This window comes from Colobus angolensis, unplaced genomic scaffold, assembly GCF_000951035.1.
Source record: "Colobus angolensis palliatus isolate OR3802 unplaced genomic scaffold, Cang.pa_1.0 Scaffold197, whole genome shotgun sequence".
Taxonomy (NCBI): domain Eukaryota; kingdom Metazoa; phylum Chordata; class Mammalia; order Primates; family Cercopithecidae; genus Colobus; species Colobus angolensis.
The window spans coordinates 305,187-320,985 of record NW_012115121.1 but is presented as its reverse complement, the minus strand read 5'-3'; the positions used below and the strand labels follow the sequence as shown (position 1 = coordinate 320,985).

At 40.5% G+C, this 15,799-nt stretch overlaps 1 long non-coding RNA gene across 1 annotated transcript in view; it reads left to right on the top strand.

Annotated features, from left to right (window-relative positions):
* The first annotated feature begins 3,695 nt into the window (after positions 1–3,695).
* Positions 3,696–15,799, top strand: part of LOC105510991 — a 31,537-nt gene continuing 19,433 nt past the window's right edge. Inside the window, exons 1-2 of the long non-coding RNA XR_001001656.1 lie at positions 3,696–4,400; positions 5,578–5,669. This is a non-coding gene — a long non-coding RNA (uncharacterized LOC105510991). The remainder of the gene's footprint in view (positions 4,401–5,577; positions 5,670–15,799) is intronic.

The window sequence follows — 15,799 nt, the reverse complement described above, 5'->3', positions numbered from 1 at the left end:
GAAATAAATTAGTGCAGCCATTATGGAAAACAGTATGGCAGTTCCTCAAAAAACTAAAACCAGAACTACCACATGATCTCACAATCCCACCACCAGATATATTCAAAGAAAAAGAAATCAGTATGTCGAAGAGATATCTTTACTCCCATGCTTAGTGCAGCACTATTTGCAATAACCAAGATATGAAAACAACCAAAGTGGCCATGATGTATATAACTGATATGGTTTGGGTCTGTGTCCCTGTCCAAATCTCATGTCAAATTGTAATCCCCAATGTTGGCGGTTTGGCCTGGTGTGAGGTGATTGGTTCAGGAGGCTAATTTCCCCCTCAATGTTGCTTTCATGATATGTAAGTGAGTGCTTGTGAGATTTGGTTGTTTAAAAGTGTGTGGCACCTCCCCCATCTCTCTTTTCCATCTGCTTCAACCATGTAAGACATGCCTGCTTCTTCTTCACCTTTCACCATGCTTGTTAAGTTTCCTGAGGCCTCTCCAGCCATGCTTCCTGTACAGCCTGCAGAACTGCAAGCCAATTAAACCTCTTTTCTTTATAAATTGCCCAATCTCAGGTATTGATAGCATGCAAGAATGGACTAATGCAATAATGGAACATTATTCAACCATAGAAAAGAATGAAATATTGTCATTTGTGGCAACATGGATAAGCCTGGAGGACATTAAGTGAAAGAATCCAGGCACAGAAAGATAAGTAAGTCCCACATGTTCTCATTCATCTGCAGAAGTTCAAAAATTTGATCTCATAGAAGTGGAAGTAGAATAGTGGTAACTAGAGGCTGGAAACTAGTGACTGGGAGGGGAGATAGGGAGAGGTTGGTTAATAGGCATAAAATTATAGCTAGACAACAGGATTAAGTTCTAGTGTTCTATTGCACTGTAGGGTGACTATAGTTAACAATAATTTATTACGTATTTTCAGATAGCTAGAAGAGAGGGTCTTTTTTTTTTTTTGAGATAGAGTTTCACTCTTATCACTCAAGCTGGAGTGCAGTGGCGCAATCTTGGCTCACTGCAACCTCCACTTCCTGGGTTGAAGAGATTCTCCTGCCTCAGCCTCCCGAGCTGTTGGCATTACAGGTGCACACAACCACGCCCAGCTAATTTTTGTATTTTTAGTAGAGACGAGATTTCACTATGTTGGCCAGGCTGGTCTCGAACTCCTGACCTCAGTTGATCCACCTGACTCGGCCTTCCAAAGTGCTGGGATTACAGGCGTGAGTCTCTGCAACCAGTCTAGTAGAGAGGATTTTGGATGCTCCCAACATGGAGAAATGTCTAGTAGAGAGGATTTTGGATGCTCCCAACATGGAGAAATAATCAATTTTGAAGTGATGGATATGCTAATTACCCTGATTTGTCATTACATGTTGTATACAAGTACTGAAATATCACTTAGGGACAGATGCAGTGGCTCAAGCCTGTAATCCCAGCACTTTGGGAGGCCGAGGCGGGTGGATCACAAGGTCAGGAGATTGAGACCATCCTGGCTAACAAGGTGAAACCCCATCTCTACTAAAAATACAAAAAAAAATTAGCCGAGCAGTGGTGGGCGCCTGTAGTCCCAGCTACTTGGGAGGCTGAGGCAGGAGAATGGCGTGAACCCGGGAGGTGGAGCTTGCAGTGAGCTGAGATCACGCCACTGCACTCCAGCCTGGGTGACAGAGTGAGACTCCGTCTCAAAAAAAAAGAAACAAAAAGAGATATCACTCAGTACCCCATAAATATATACAGTTTTATGTCAATTAAAATAAGAATAATAATAAAAGAAAATGGGGGAAAAGAGCTGAGGCCTTGAGGAGCAGGTCACTGGGAGGAACAGAGCTACCTTGGGGTGGCTGCTGGTGGAAACTGAGATTTGGATCTGGTCTGAGGTGGGGATGTACAGCTGGGGATTCTGCACTGAGGCAATAGGAGCAAATGCCTTAACAATAGCCCGAGAACCCCTTTCCTGGAGTAACTGTATAAGGTTAAAATCAAGGAACAAAAGCGGAAATCAAATCTGTACATCTGTAAATCACAATTTTATGTACTGCATAAACAGCTTATTATTTTCTTTTTATTTTAAATGTTCTATAGTGTGTTTGTATACTCCGAAAAGAATGACTTTAAAAAATAATTTGAAAATGAAAGAGATATAATAGCCCTAAACATAGAAATGGTAATATAATGACGGCACTTTAGGAATCATCAAAAAAGTTACAATGAAGACTGAAAATCAATATGAAAAATGGTATGATGATACCAAAAAAACAAGTGTGTGTATATAGTATAATTAAAACTATATAAAATATATACAAGAAAACTAGAAGGGAATATATGAAAACACTGAGAGTTGTGTTATGAAGGTTTTAAAAATGCTTGAGCAATTTTTAAAATTTTTCCCAATTTTTAAACCTTTAAGACTGTTTTATTAATTCAAATCTTTAGAAATATCTCAGGGCTTTTGGGGACAAAGGACAGCTAGGAATAAAACAAACCCAGAATACAAATTATTCACACAGAATGCTGTGACTCTGGGGTGGTGAGATTTAGGGATGGCTTCTACCAAGTGAAAGAAGTGTGGGACCATGGATGGCAAATACAGGCTGTTCTCACTTCTTTACGGGGGCTCACAAAGATGAGATGGGCCTTGTGATCTTCAGAGAGTGAGCTGTGTCTTAAGAGTTACCAGGATTCATGCTGCTCTCCAGATGTATTTACTTTGTGTAATCCCTGAGCCTTCAGCAAACACTGGTTTGAACACACTGGCCTTGTTTCTGCTTGTTGTGGGCAAAAAGGGAAGATCATTGTGGCCATCTCAGACTTCACTGGGCCAGAATGTCGTGCAAGGGAATGGATTAGGAAATGGAGTCAGGGGCTCTGGACTTAGCTCTTCCCTTCCCAGTAAAGAGAGTGTCCTCCTGGTGACGCTCCGGAAGCTTCAGGGCTTGATTTGAGCTCTGGCTGGAGGCATTTCCGAAACATCAGCTGTCAGGTGGCTTAGAGTAGAGGGAGTAGGTGGGCCCAGAGCCACAGGACAGCTCGTCTGTGGCTGTTGCCCAAAGCTGCTAACTTTGTGGTTGCTAAGTGGCCAACATTCATTAGCAGTCTTCAATTCTGTCCAGTTTCAAAATGACACTCAAGATGCTTAATCTCCTCTTAAAACAGGAGCGCTTTCAAGCTGTGGCTGAAGATTCCATATATCAGGATAGTCTCAGCAATGATTTTTTTTTTCTCTCAGAACCAATCATTAACTAAGTTGCTACCTCTTTAAAAATTTTGATCCACTCCTGCTTCTTCATCCCTGCTGCCACTGCCTGGGTGCCCCCATGATTTTATGCCTATGTTATTGCAATTGTCTGGGAATTATTTCACCGCCTTTGTTCTTAGGAATCTCACTCCAAAATGACCAGAATGCTTTTAAACATAGATTTGACCATGTTACTCCCATATTTAAAACCCTTCATTGATTACAGGATACAGTCCACACGGCCCTTCATTGATTATAGGATACAGTCCACATTTCTTAGTCTGAAATTTTAGATGCTTTAAAATTTTTCCCCATTCACATTTCCAACCTCATTTTTTTTTTAAACCACTGGTAATATGTTCTAACTACACAATACTACTTAAAAGTCCTTTTTTCTTACTGTCTTTTTTCTTTCTTTACTTCCTTTTTTGCTCTGTCCTTTCTCTTCATCTTATTTCTTAAAACAACAGGAACAACAACAAAAATCTCCATAAACATGGGAAATAAAAATGAAAGAAAAATTTACAATCTAATGACCTCAACAAATAATTACTTTAATATATTAGTAGTCTAATATTTCTTCTGCGCACACTAATTCTGGGTTCTAAACATCTTAATTATTCTTCTTTCGAAGAAGTGGAGGGTCAGAGAAATCCAGACAAATTTTCCTCATTTTTTAATGTCACTCCTCATCTCTTGTTTTAATCACAGGTTAGGCGGTGTAAAATTTAGTCCTTAAATGCAAAAAAGCAAAATACCTACTGCACTTTTCTCTGACTCCATACATTGATTTCTGTTTCAAATTCCATTCTTGCCAAGCCTCCCCCACTTTTCCCTGAGTTGCATCAAATCCTCACCGTCATCTAGCCACAGCGGCATCGGCTGAGACCTTCATCCTGATTGTTCCTTAGGTGCCGTTTAGTGCCAGCCACTGAAGAAAACCCCCTTGTTTCCACCCACGTGGCCCCATCTGGTTTCAGGGCCTCCTCTGTGCTATTTTGGGGTGTGAGGAGATCATTTTTCAACGCCCACAGTGTGCGGGGGCTGGGAACTCTGCATCCTCCCCGATACTTTTCGTGCTGCTATTTCTTCTCAGGGTCTTGCCTCCTTTCCCAAGCTCAGCCTGTGGAGTAAAGCGCAGACCCATCTCTCGGGTAGCTAACGACGCCACCGCCCTCTCTGCTTCTCCAACTCTCCGTTTTCAATCTTTTTCTAGTTTGAGTCCTTTCAGTTCTCCTAAGGAGCTAGACTTAAAAAACGTAGAAATCTGAAAAGACTGCTTTTTGGTGCTTGTTGCCATCCTGAGTTCTTCCTGAGATGAAGGTCTAATCTGGTGTTTAAATGAAGGCAAAGGGCAAGGCGGAAAGGAAACATTGGGGAGGCCTTTAATATTTCTAAAATACTCTTCTGACACATTAGCAGAGAGAAAATTTTGCTTTCAGCTTTTTTTAGTTGACCATAAGTATCACCAAATATTATTACTTAGCCTTTAAAACAACTTTTAATACTTGCCTAATCATACATTGCCTAAATTCCAAGAGGCATGGGATTTTTTTTTTTTTTTTTGTGCCAGACTCTTGTTTCGTTGCCCAGGCTGGAGTGCAGTGGTGTGATCTCGGCTCACTGCAACCTCCACCTCCCTGGTTCAAGTGATTCCTCTGCCTCACCCTCCTAAGTAGCTGGGATTATAGGCATGCACCACCATGCCCAGCTAATTTTTATATTTTTATTAGAGATGGGGTTTTGCCATGTTGGCTAGACTGGTCTCGAACTTCCAACCTCAAGTGATCCACATGCCTCGGCCTCCCAAAGTGCTGGGATTACAGGCGTGAGCCACCATGCCCGGCTTTGTTGTGTTTTTTGGTTGTGAGAAATGTTGAAGCTCACTGTGAGGGGGCCAGAGGTGGAGAGAGGACTCTGGGAGAGGGAATTTGTATCAAAGGTGACTTCAGGGTCCTCAGTTTCTGGCTATCACTGCCAGCAATGAAACGATAGAAACATGAAGGTAAATTAGACACATTTATTTGAGTTTCTGTCTGTGTTTATATTAAACAAAGAAGTTCTATGGTTTTGGGCTCCCCAAGAGCCTGATGCTTTCTGAAAGATCAAATATGTACCTCATATCTTTTTGTTGTTGTTGCCATTATTGTTATTGAGACAGTCTCACTGTGTCGCCCAGGCTGGAGTGCTGTGGTGCAATCATAGCTCACTGCAGCCTCAACCTCCCAGATTCAAGTGATCCTCCTGCCTCAGCCTCCCTAGTAGCTAGGACCACAGGCATGTGCCACCTCTCCCAGCTAATTTTTTTTTTTTTGGAATTATTATTTTCAGAGACAAGGTCCATTATATTGCCCAGGCTGGTCTCAAAATCCTGGGCTCAAGTGATCCTCCCACCTTGGCCTCCCAAAATGCTGGAATTACAGGTATGAGCCACCAGGCTGAGCCTACCCCATGTCTTAGTGCAGTTCACAATTGGGTAGGTAACACCAAATAAGAGCATCATAGATATATGGGGAGCTTGAGAAAATAAGTAAAAAGGCTGTTTGCTATTTAAAAAATTTAGTCTGCTGGTCTTGATATAATATCCAGTACACTAGACTCTGATCCGATGGTTCAAGTTCAAATTTACTTAACTTTATTTTGCATATAACATGACATATTGCAAAGTACTTTCATGTCTAGAATTTCTACATAGAATGAACCCTAAGGTGGCAAATTTGTTGGAAGAGAGATGAGAAGATCAAGTGAATTATTTTGAAGCAGCCTTTGCATAACAAACACAAGACTTTTTCCTTAGATTGTGTATTTGGGCCAATAGACATCGATCTCCAGCCACCCTAGGGCACAGCTACTGAAGGTAGGTACAGGCTTGGGTGGTCTGACAGTCCTTACTTGTTATGTGATCTTGAGCAACTTACATAACTTCTTTAGGTGTTAATTTTCTCATTTGAGATATGAATAACCATATCTACATATTAAGGTTATGATAAGGATTTGAGACAATGTAAAGTGCCTGGCACACAGTAGGTATTCAGTAAAAAGTAGCTATTATTCGTAAATATTATTCCCACAAAAGCATTTATGAGCACTAACAGGATAATTACGGAGGAAAGATGAAACTAAGAAAACAAAACAAAACTAACACCAACAACAAATTACTCAGCCTGTGATGATTGTCCTTTTGGGAGTTTTAAAAAGCTGATCATTGCTTGATTTCATGATATTATCCTTCCCCAGGCCCCACAAAGTATTATATGACATGTTTATTAGTTTAAGTGGTTTTGCTTCTTGAGACTTTAGAATTTTGTAACACCCTTTGTGCTACTGAAGATTCTCTGGGGAGTTACAAAACCAGTATCTAGATTTCCTTTTAAAATATTAACAAAAAAGTAAATAAATTATCTCTCTCTAACACAGGCAGAGCCAAGATAACATCTAATAAAGGGCTGGCTTCATACCTAGGCTGACAACAGAATGCTATTTAACCACCTTGTCCCTTCCCTCTGTCTTGCTTCCCCTCGCCCTTCCCACAAGTAAGCACTGGAAATTAAAAAGCTGCAATTCTACCCCAAAGTAATTACCTTGGTGCATAGATAGGACATTCCAAAGGGCAGAGAAGAGCGTGTACTAACGATACGAAAAGAAGAAAAACCAGAGAGTGAGGAGCAGTGCGCACAGGATTCAAGGAGTAGCTCTGGACAAGAGCAAATAGGATGAAAACCCTAAAGAGGATTTGGGAGGTGGAACACAGCCAAGGAGAAACGACTACAATATATACAACCCAGTTTACACTCCTGATGCTCATACAGCAATTGGGTTCAATAGTCTCCTGAAAAAAAAAAAAAAGCTTCTCCTCCCAAATCTCTCCAAAAGCATAAATGCTAACTGCAGAAATGTCAATGAACTCTTACCTGAGAATGTTCTAACCACTCTTAGAAATGAGTATTTCTTAGGAAACTTGAGTTCTTAGCCTAGTTCTGCTATTAATGATTTGGGAGAGTCTGAGGAAATTACTCTACCTGTTTTGACCCCAGTGACCTCATTCGTATTCTTCTGTTGAACAAGTATTTGTGCAGCAACTACCAGAAGCCAGGTATTATGATACATCTTGATGGCAAAATGGAGACTGAGAGAGGCATGGTTTTTGACCTTATGGAACTCACGGTGTAGTGGAAGTAGACTAAATACAAACACAATGATGGTGAATCCAATGAAAGGTGAAGAAAGAACATTAGGCTGAAGCTGCATGATGGCCAGGGCACTGAGACTGGCAAGATAGGTCAGCCTGAGGACTGACAGGGGAGGGGCCCCAGGGAGAGCAGGCTAAGGCAAAGCCTGAAAGGCCACATGCTGCAGGGCCATGGAGGCATAAGGAAGGCCAAACCATGGGTTTCATTTGAAACGCAATGGGAAGGCCCTGGAAAAACAAAAGCAGAGGTAGGATGGTTTATAAATATGTATGGTTTATAAATATGTCACATTCCTAGCAGTTTGAAAATTCTATTAACCTGACTATCCATCCTAAATACTTATGGCCCAAGTAGTCTCTTTAATGTAAGAGAAATTTCTCCAACCTCAAGAATAGTCTTCGGATTAGAAAATCTCTTTCCAGGTACCCTGTGACCTCTCCTCTCACCTTCTACACTCACCTGGCATGTTTATCTCTCTATCTTTGTGACCATTCCCAGGTCTGCAATTTCTTGGCATCTTCCTTCAAGCCCCACATCCAAGTATACTTCTCATACCTTGTTGACATTTGATGAACTATGTTCCAACTTGCCTTCAATTCCCTATAAACCTGGAGTGTCACCTGACTGAAGCCTCTAGCTTTAGCATGCTAAGCCATGAGAATTCTCCATGAAATCATTTACTTTCCCATAAAGTTTGCTTGAGAACTGTTTAATAAGCTCCTTGTCAAGGAAGAGAGAAGGAACTCAACAAACATTTGTATTGTACCCTGCATCTCCCACAAAGATAAAGTTGTTGTCTCCAAATTACGGCCTCTGTAGACATCCTAAACCCTTTAGGCTTAAGTGTTTTAGGATATCCAGTGAGAATTCAACAAACATCACATGGCGGGGAACCGTAACCACAATGTCTGCTTTTCAGCACTTTAACTCGTGGGATCTGAGCAAAGAACTGGCCTTTCAAGACTCCATTTCTCACAGAAGTACAGTAATTTCTTCCTCATGTGTTAATTTAGTTTGACAATATATTGCAGCTATTGTGCAGCTTTTGTGTTTTATGGTTTGACACAAGAAGGGACAGCTCTAATACCTTCGAATTTTGTATGGATTGTGGGTGCCCAAAGCCGACATTTTCCAGCAGCTGGTAAACAGCTTTAAGATTGAGAATCTCTTCCTTTTGCTCTCATTTGCCTGGAGAGTCGTAAATGTCATAGTCTTGTAACTTACGCACAAATAAAGCCCATTGGTAAGTCTGTAAAAGCAGTCTGGACACATGCACCCAGTGAGCCTATGAAGACACTTCATTATTTCTTTTCCTGGTGGCAGTGCAAGGAAAGAGCATGGAAGAGATACCCACACAGCTTCAAGATGAACTGCATGTTTAAAGCTTAGTTGAAAGATGTACTTAGCATTCAACTGAAACATGCAAGTCTGATGAAAGAGCTATTTTCATCAGGTTTTTCTATAGTTTAAACAATTTGGAATAAAAAGATTGGATTGTTAGATCAGAAAGAAGGGCAATTACAATGCACAGACCATTTTCTAAGAATAGTTGTACTTATTGATTAAGAATTTAAAAACAACCTCTTTCGTTGCCTTTTACGTTTATTCTCATCTTTTTAAAAAACTCTCACTCTACCTCTTTTTGTAGGATTATGTCTAACTACTGGCTATTTTTTAAAATTTCAGTTTCTTCAGAATTATCTGTTCATTTGTTTTCCAGAATGTTAAGTCCTCCTGGCAAAGTCTTACAATCTATTTTCCTTGAATCTATAAGAACCTTGTTAACTGTGTGATACGCAGCAAACCAAACATTTGTGTAGTATCTATCTGCCTAGGAGATAAAGCTGTTCTTGCAATTAAAGTCCTGGAAGACATCAATAACCCCCTTTTGCTTTAGGCATTTCAGGAGAATTGCCAAGAGAGAAAGAGGGAGGGGAGACAGAGCTGGAGAGGGGGAGAGAGAGAGGGGAGACTGAGAGGGAGGAACAACTCTAGATGTATGAAGAACCTCAACCTCAATCTCTTGCAGTAAGAAAATGAGTATACTAGGGCAAATAAACATCTTGAAGAAAAGACTTCATAGCAAATTGTTTTTTATTTTAGGTTTTTAAAATAAAGTTACTGCTTGATCTAATGCAACAATCTTGATTTTTCTATTTTAGTTCAATGTATAGCTGTGTGTTGAATTTTTCTAAGAGAATAAAAACTGCTCATTAATTCCAGTAAATTCATTGAAAGAAAAGTTAATTATAATAATGTCCTTAGTTTTCCCCAAAGATTATGGATATGATGGGGCCTAATTCCAAATTTTTTTATAGACCACTTTTCCAAATGCCACAAATCCAAATAAAGTTCAATTTTAAAGGCTTCTATACATTACAGAGTTTTCTTCAAAAGTTTTCTCCAGAGTCTAGCCAATTTGTAAACTGTCCTCAAAGCCACAGTGACCTACTTTGATGATTGAAATGCTTTGTTTGAAAAGCAAAAGATATCTTTTATGAAAATGCTTACATTAAAGAACACAATTATTACAACAAAATGATTATCAAAATGACTGCTCTATCGTTCAGTGAATTATAGTTTTCTGTTATTCTAGAAATGAATGTTAGTTCCTTCATTTTCTAAATTAGAACCTTCTGCATGCATAATGTATGTTGGTGGTAACTGGTGTGCATGTGTGTGTCTGTTTCCCACCGTTCCCCTTACTTCAATACCCAGTAAGTTGACACGGCTGCTATTTGTGAATATAACATATCAGGAATCTAAAAGAGTCAACACGAACTCTTTAGCACCTCAATTTACATTTTGGTTAGTTTCCTATGTGAGTCCTTAATGAAAGGCATTCTGTTCCTTCCTTCCCTTTTCTCTCCTCTCCCATTCTCCCTTGAGGTCCCTCGGATAGCATTGGGGAAGACACTGCAATGTACGCAGCTAGTTTCTGCTGACCTGCAGCCTGCTCTTGAATTTGAAATTAGGTCTTCAACATGAGGCTGTCAGCATTTTACCAAAATACTTCACTGATGTGTAATAACACATTTAATAACACATTTAACAAACGGCAAAAAATCAATCATGATCTAAGAGATTTCGATCTCATTTCTGAATAGAGTAAGTTGAAGATTTCTCAGAGTTGTTTTCTTCTAATAGCATCAAAGCTATATTGGGATTGGCCCAGAAAGCTGTTAAGTTGTTGCAGGGGTCCAATGTCAAACTTGTTTCAGAGGAGCTAACCTAAGTGGCTTCTTGAGCTCCTTTTTTGTCGGATTCTGGAATCTGGAGACCTAGAAACCCTGGAATTTTTCAGAAGCAGTCACAAGAATTTCTGAGTTTTTGCATCCAAGGACTATTGAAAGGGACAGGTATTCCAATTCCTAAGCAGACCAGGGCTAACGGAAAGAAGGAAGGAAAAGAGAGAGAGAGAGACAAAGGGGGTAGAAAAGGGAGGGAGGGAGGAAGAAAGGGAAGAAAGAAAGGAGGGAGAGAGGGAAGGAGGAAGGAGCAGATGAGGGAGGAAAAACAGCGAAAACATAAATTTGTTTAATATTTAAAGGTTAAACTTGTGGCACGTTTACCTCTGAACTTTTTCTCTCCCACACACACACGCACAGTGTATGCATATATGTGTGTGTGTGAGAGAGAGAGAGAGAGAGAGAAAGAGGAAGGGTACAGTTTGTTTATACTTTGATTTTCATTGCTTCACCCAGCCATCTTCAAACTCGTTCTTCTCTTCTCACAAACATTTCTCCTACTCTTAATCACCTATTTACCATTCCATTCCCCACTCTGCCACACTGCTTGCTCCAGTGCACCAAGATCCTGTGTTTATGCTGCTTGTTCAGCCTTCCCTGACCACCCTAGCCCAGAGCTGTTTGTCCCCTTGGTCTCCCACTTACAGTCTGAACTAGCCATTTGGCCCATATCAATGACAGCCTGGTAGTGCCACTTATCTCGTCTCATGTATAGGTCTTATCTGTCCAATTAGATTCAGAACTCTTAAGAGCAAGAGCTATTATCTTTCACTTTTTTCTTTTTTTTTCTTTTTAAAAACTGTATTGCACATAAGAGCTTACACATAGTGGTAGGTGGTCAATAAACATTAGTTGATTAATTGGTCAATTAAACAGTTGAGAATATATTGTTTTATCAAGGCTACCTTTTTGGTTAAATAACTTGTCAGTTTAACAATCTTCATAAGCAAGAAAATTTTATTTGTGAACTAAACTTCAAGGTTCAAATTTGTGAAACTTCAGGATAGAAACAGAGGATAATTCTTCCTCTGTTCTTGTAGCAATGCCTTACATTTATTAAAATATCTACCCTAGCTGTAGTATCCATTTCGAGTTAGAATTTTTGAGGAGATATGTGTTGGGCTATATAAAAAGAAAGAAAAGAATCAGTTACTGGTGTAGCATTATTGCGATTTCACAACCCCTTTCAATACATCAAAATTTCTTTTCCAAATTTCTCCCTAGAAGTGCAATTTTCACAGTAGCCAAAGATCTACTTAAGACTAATTTCCCTTCCTGCTGTATTTTTGTCCAGATTGTACTGTTCAATTTAGATTAGAAGTCAGGGGGCATTTCTTTGTTGTTTCCTGGACAGGACTGAAAATAGAGTTTGTCACAACAAGAAGTAATTACAGAGCACTTAATATTTGTAAAGTGCTTTCCAATCTTGTACCAGTTTGTCTTTGAAGCAGTATTGTTGATGTGGGCTACTTATCTCCTGAATTTCCAGATGGAGAAAGGGGCAGAGAGGTTAAGTGGCTTGCCTGAAATTTAATAGTATGTTACTTGTAATGCTCCAGTATTCAGTATTAATGCTTCACAAGTCTTGAGTGAAAAAGGTTATCCATATTTTCTTTCTAGTTTTGAAGGCAAATATAATTCTAGGGCTACCCATTAGCCACTGTTTTGCAGGATAGTAGAATTATTTGGTTTGTGAATTTTAGTCCTTAAGAGATTAGAAGATACTTTAACAAAATAAAATTAATTAAAGAAGTTTTAAGTAACTTAGTGCATGAAAATAATTGTTTTGTGGTATAGAGGTGCATAAAAAACTATATAGGACTTTTTCACCACAGTAGCCAAGTAGTTGAAACATCAATTTAAAAACTAACAATAAAGCTCTCTCTCACTAACTAGCTTTTAGGCAATTAGACTTCTATTTTACTTGTGATAATTTTACACATTGAGAGAAGGGGTTAGGGCCAGCCTGCGAGTGTGAGGTGAAGGGTGTTGGTGCAGATAGCCTGCTCTCACTGGATCTCAGCTTTCAGATGCCAACTTCCAGACCTGTCACTGCTAAACTCAGTGAGTGGTTTAGAGCCTTAGATTTTTTCCTACCTAGATTTATCGTAGACATTTCATTGCCCACAATCAGAGAAAGCCATCTTGGTATTCTGTTTTACTCTGACGTCTTCTTGTGTTGTGATTGGTTTCTTTCTTGGGAGATGGGGTGCAAATGGAGGAGGGGAGCTGTTAATAAATGCACTGCTACCCAGGTTAATTACTACCTTTGCTCATATATGTCCAGTTTCCAGTTTGGAACAAGATTAAATGCCTTTAATTTAAACATCATTGAGGAAGCGTTCTATGAAGCCTCTAAACAATATTTAAATTCTTGTCCCACAAGCCAAGTAGGGCCAAGGAATCTCACCCCTTTCAAGCCCATTAGCCAAGAATAACTTTAACCACGGTTTCAGGAAATCCCCTCTTTGATGGGGCTCTGGAAAAGTTGACTGAATAGTTACTGTTATCCTTACTTTATATATCAAGACACGTTTTTGAAGGAAGAGAGATTTGCATACCCATTAAGGTCTCCATAGCTCAGATATTCTTGGCCCCATCTTTGAAACTGATCATCAAGTAGATGTTGGTAATCCTGATATATTTTGGTGGGGAGGTGGGGATCAAATCAAGTAAGCTATAAAATCTTTCAAAAGTGACTACTCAGAAAAAAAATAAAAGTAAGTTCTCTCATTTGAAGTGGTCAGTCTTTTTCACTCTCTGAGAAAAGCCTTTCTGCCTACCTTAGCTAAATAAGTTCACAGTAATCCCTAGAATTTATGTAGAATAAAATGTAAAAGGTGTTATCTTTAGTTCTTATGACAGCTATATTCATCTTGTGTCTGCATAAAGCCGAGTCTTTAGAAATATGGCCTTTGGCTCCTCTTAATATATCAATTAAAGTTGAAAAGATTTTATAATCTTAATATTGACTTATTTTTAATGAACTATAATTCTTCTTCTTTTTCTCTAGTATATCATTAAAGGTCTATTAAATTAGAGAGGTTTTTTGCACAAGGAGATATATAGTATATAGAGTCAAATGAAAAATTCATCTTGGAAGTGACACCCCAAAGCAATCTCACTATGATAATCCAAGAATGTAACCACGGAACACATTTCTCTTCAATTTCATAGCTGCTGGCATGTTTATTACCTATTTATTTAACTCTGTCCATCTCTGGAAAAACCTCAACATTAAAGATGTTATTCATTTTTCAAAGTGTGCTTTTGGGGACAAAGGGGCAGAGCAAGAAGGTGGAATAGAAGGCTCCACCAATCATCTCCCTGCCCTCCCTCCTCCCAGGAATACCAAACTCAACAACTATAAAAAGCTCCTTTGTAAGACTTACCAAAAATCAGGTGATTACTCACAGTATTCGGTTTTAACTTCATAACTTTGAAAGAGGCACTGAAGAGAGTGGGAAAGACCCTATTGAATTGTTGACACCACCCCTACCCCATCCCTCTACAGTGGCTGCATGGCTTAGAGAAACCTGTATGCTTGAAAGAAAGAGACTGCAGTGATCATGAGACTATGCATTGAACTCAGTGGTGCCCTGTCACAGTGGAAAGCAAAACCAATCTGAACTCAGCTGATACCTGACCATGGAGGGAGTATTTAAACAAGCCCTAGCCAGAGAGGAATCATCTACCCCAGTGGTTGGAACTGGAGTTCTAGCAAGCCTTGCCACCATGGGCTGAAGTGCTTTGGGACCCTAAATAAGTTTGAAAGACAGTCTAGGCTACAAGTACTGCAAGTTCTAGTGCTGAGCTGGCTCAGAGCCAGTGGATTTGGGGGCACATGACTTACTGAGACACCATCTGGGGAAGCTAAGGAAGTGCTCATACTGCTACTCCCCCAACCCCAGGTGAAACAGCTCTCAGCCCCAAAAGAGACCTCTTCTTTCCACTTGAAGAGAAGAGAGGGAAAAGTATAGAGGACTTTTGTCTTGCACCTTGGATACAGCTCAGCCACAGTAGGATAGGGCACTGGTCAGAGTCGTGAGGCCCCATTTCCAGGCCCTAGCTCCTGGATGACATTTCTAGACAAACCCTGGGCCAGAAGGGAACTCACTGCCTTGAAGGGAAGGACCCAGTCCTTGCAGGATCCATCACCTTATAACTAAAGAGGTCTTGGGCCCTGAATGGGCCTTGGGTGAGACTATGAGATGTTCTGGTTACCCAGCACATTCGCAGCTCCAGTAGCTATGGGGAGAGAATCCTTCTGCTTGAGAAAAGCAGAGGAAAAAGTAAATGAGACTTCGTCTCGCACCTTAGGTACCAGCTTGATCACAGTATAGTAGAGCACCAAGTGGGCTCTTGGAGTCCCTCATTCCAGGCCTTGGCTCTTGGATGACATTTTTGGACCTGTGCTGGGCCAGAGGGTAGCCCACTGCCCTGAAGGATGAGTCCCAGGCCAGGCAACATTCACCACAAGCTGAGTAAAGAGCCCTTGGACCTTCAGTGAACATTGATGGTAGGTTGGCAGTACTCCCCATGGAACTGTGGTGGTGGCGGCCATAGGGTAAGCCTCCTCTACCTGTGGAAAAGGGGAGGGAAGAGTGGGAAGGACTGTGACTTGTGGTTTGAAGGCTAGCTCAACTGCAACACAATAGAGCACCAGGTAGAATTCTAAGGTTTTTGACTCCAGACCCTAGCTCCTGGACAGAATCTCTGGGCCTGCTCAGGACCTGAAGGAACGAGCCTGACTGACTTCCCCACCTGCTGATTGCCGAGCACTAGGGCCTTGAGTGAACATAGGTGGTAGCCAGGTAGTGGTGACAGCAGGCCTTGGGTGAGGCTCAGCGCAGTCCCAGTGACCACAGGGATGCTTGTGTCATCCCATTCCCAGCTCCAGATGGCTCAGTACACAGAGAGAGACTCCTTTTTTGGGGTAGGGGTGGTGCAGGGAGAAAGGGAAGACTACAAGTGTCTCTATCTGGTAATTCAGAGAATTTTTCTGAATTATTGAAGACATCAAGGCAGTACATCGATGAGTCTGCAAGAACCACAGCATTACTGGGCTTGAGTTACCCCCTAATGCAAACACTGCTTAGATCACAATATTCAAGT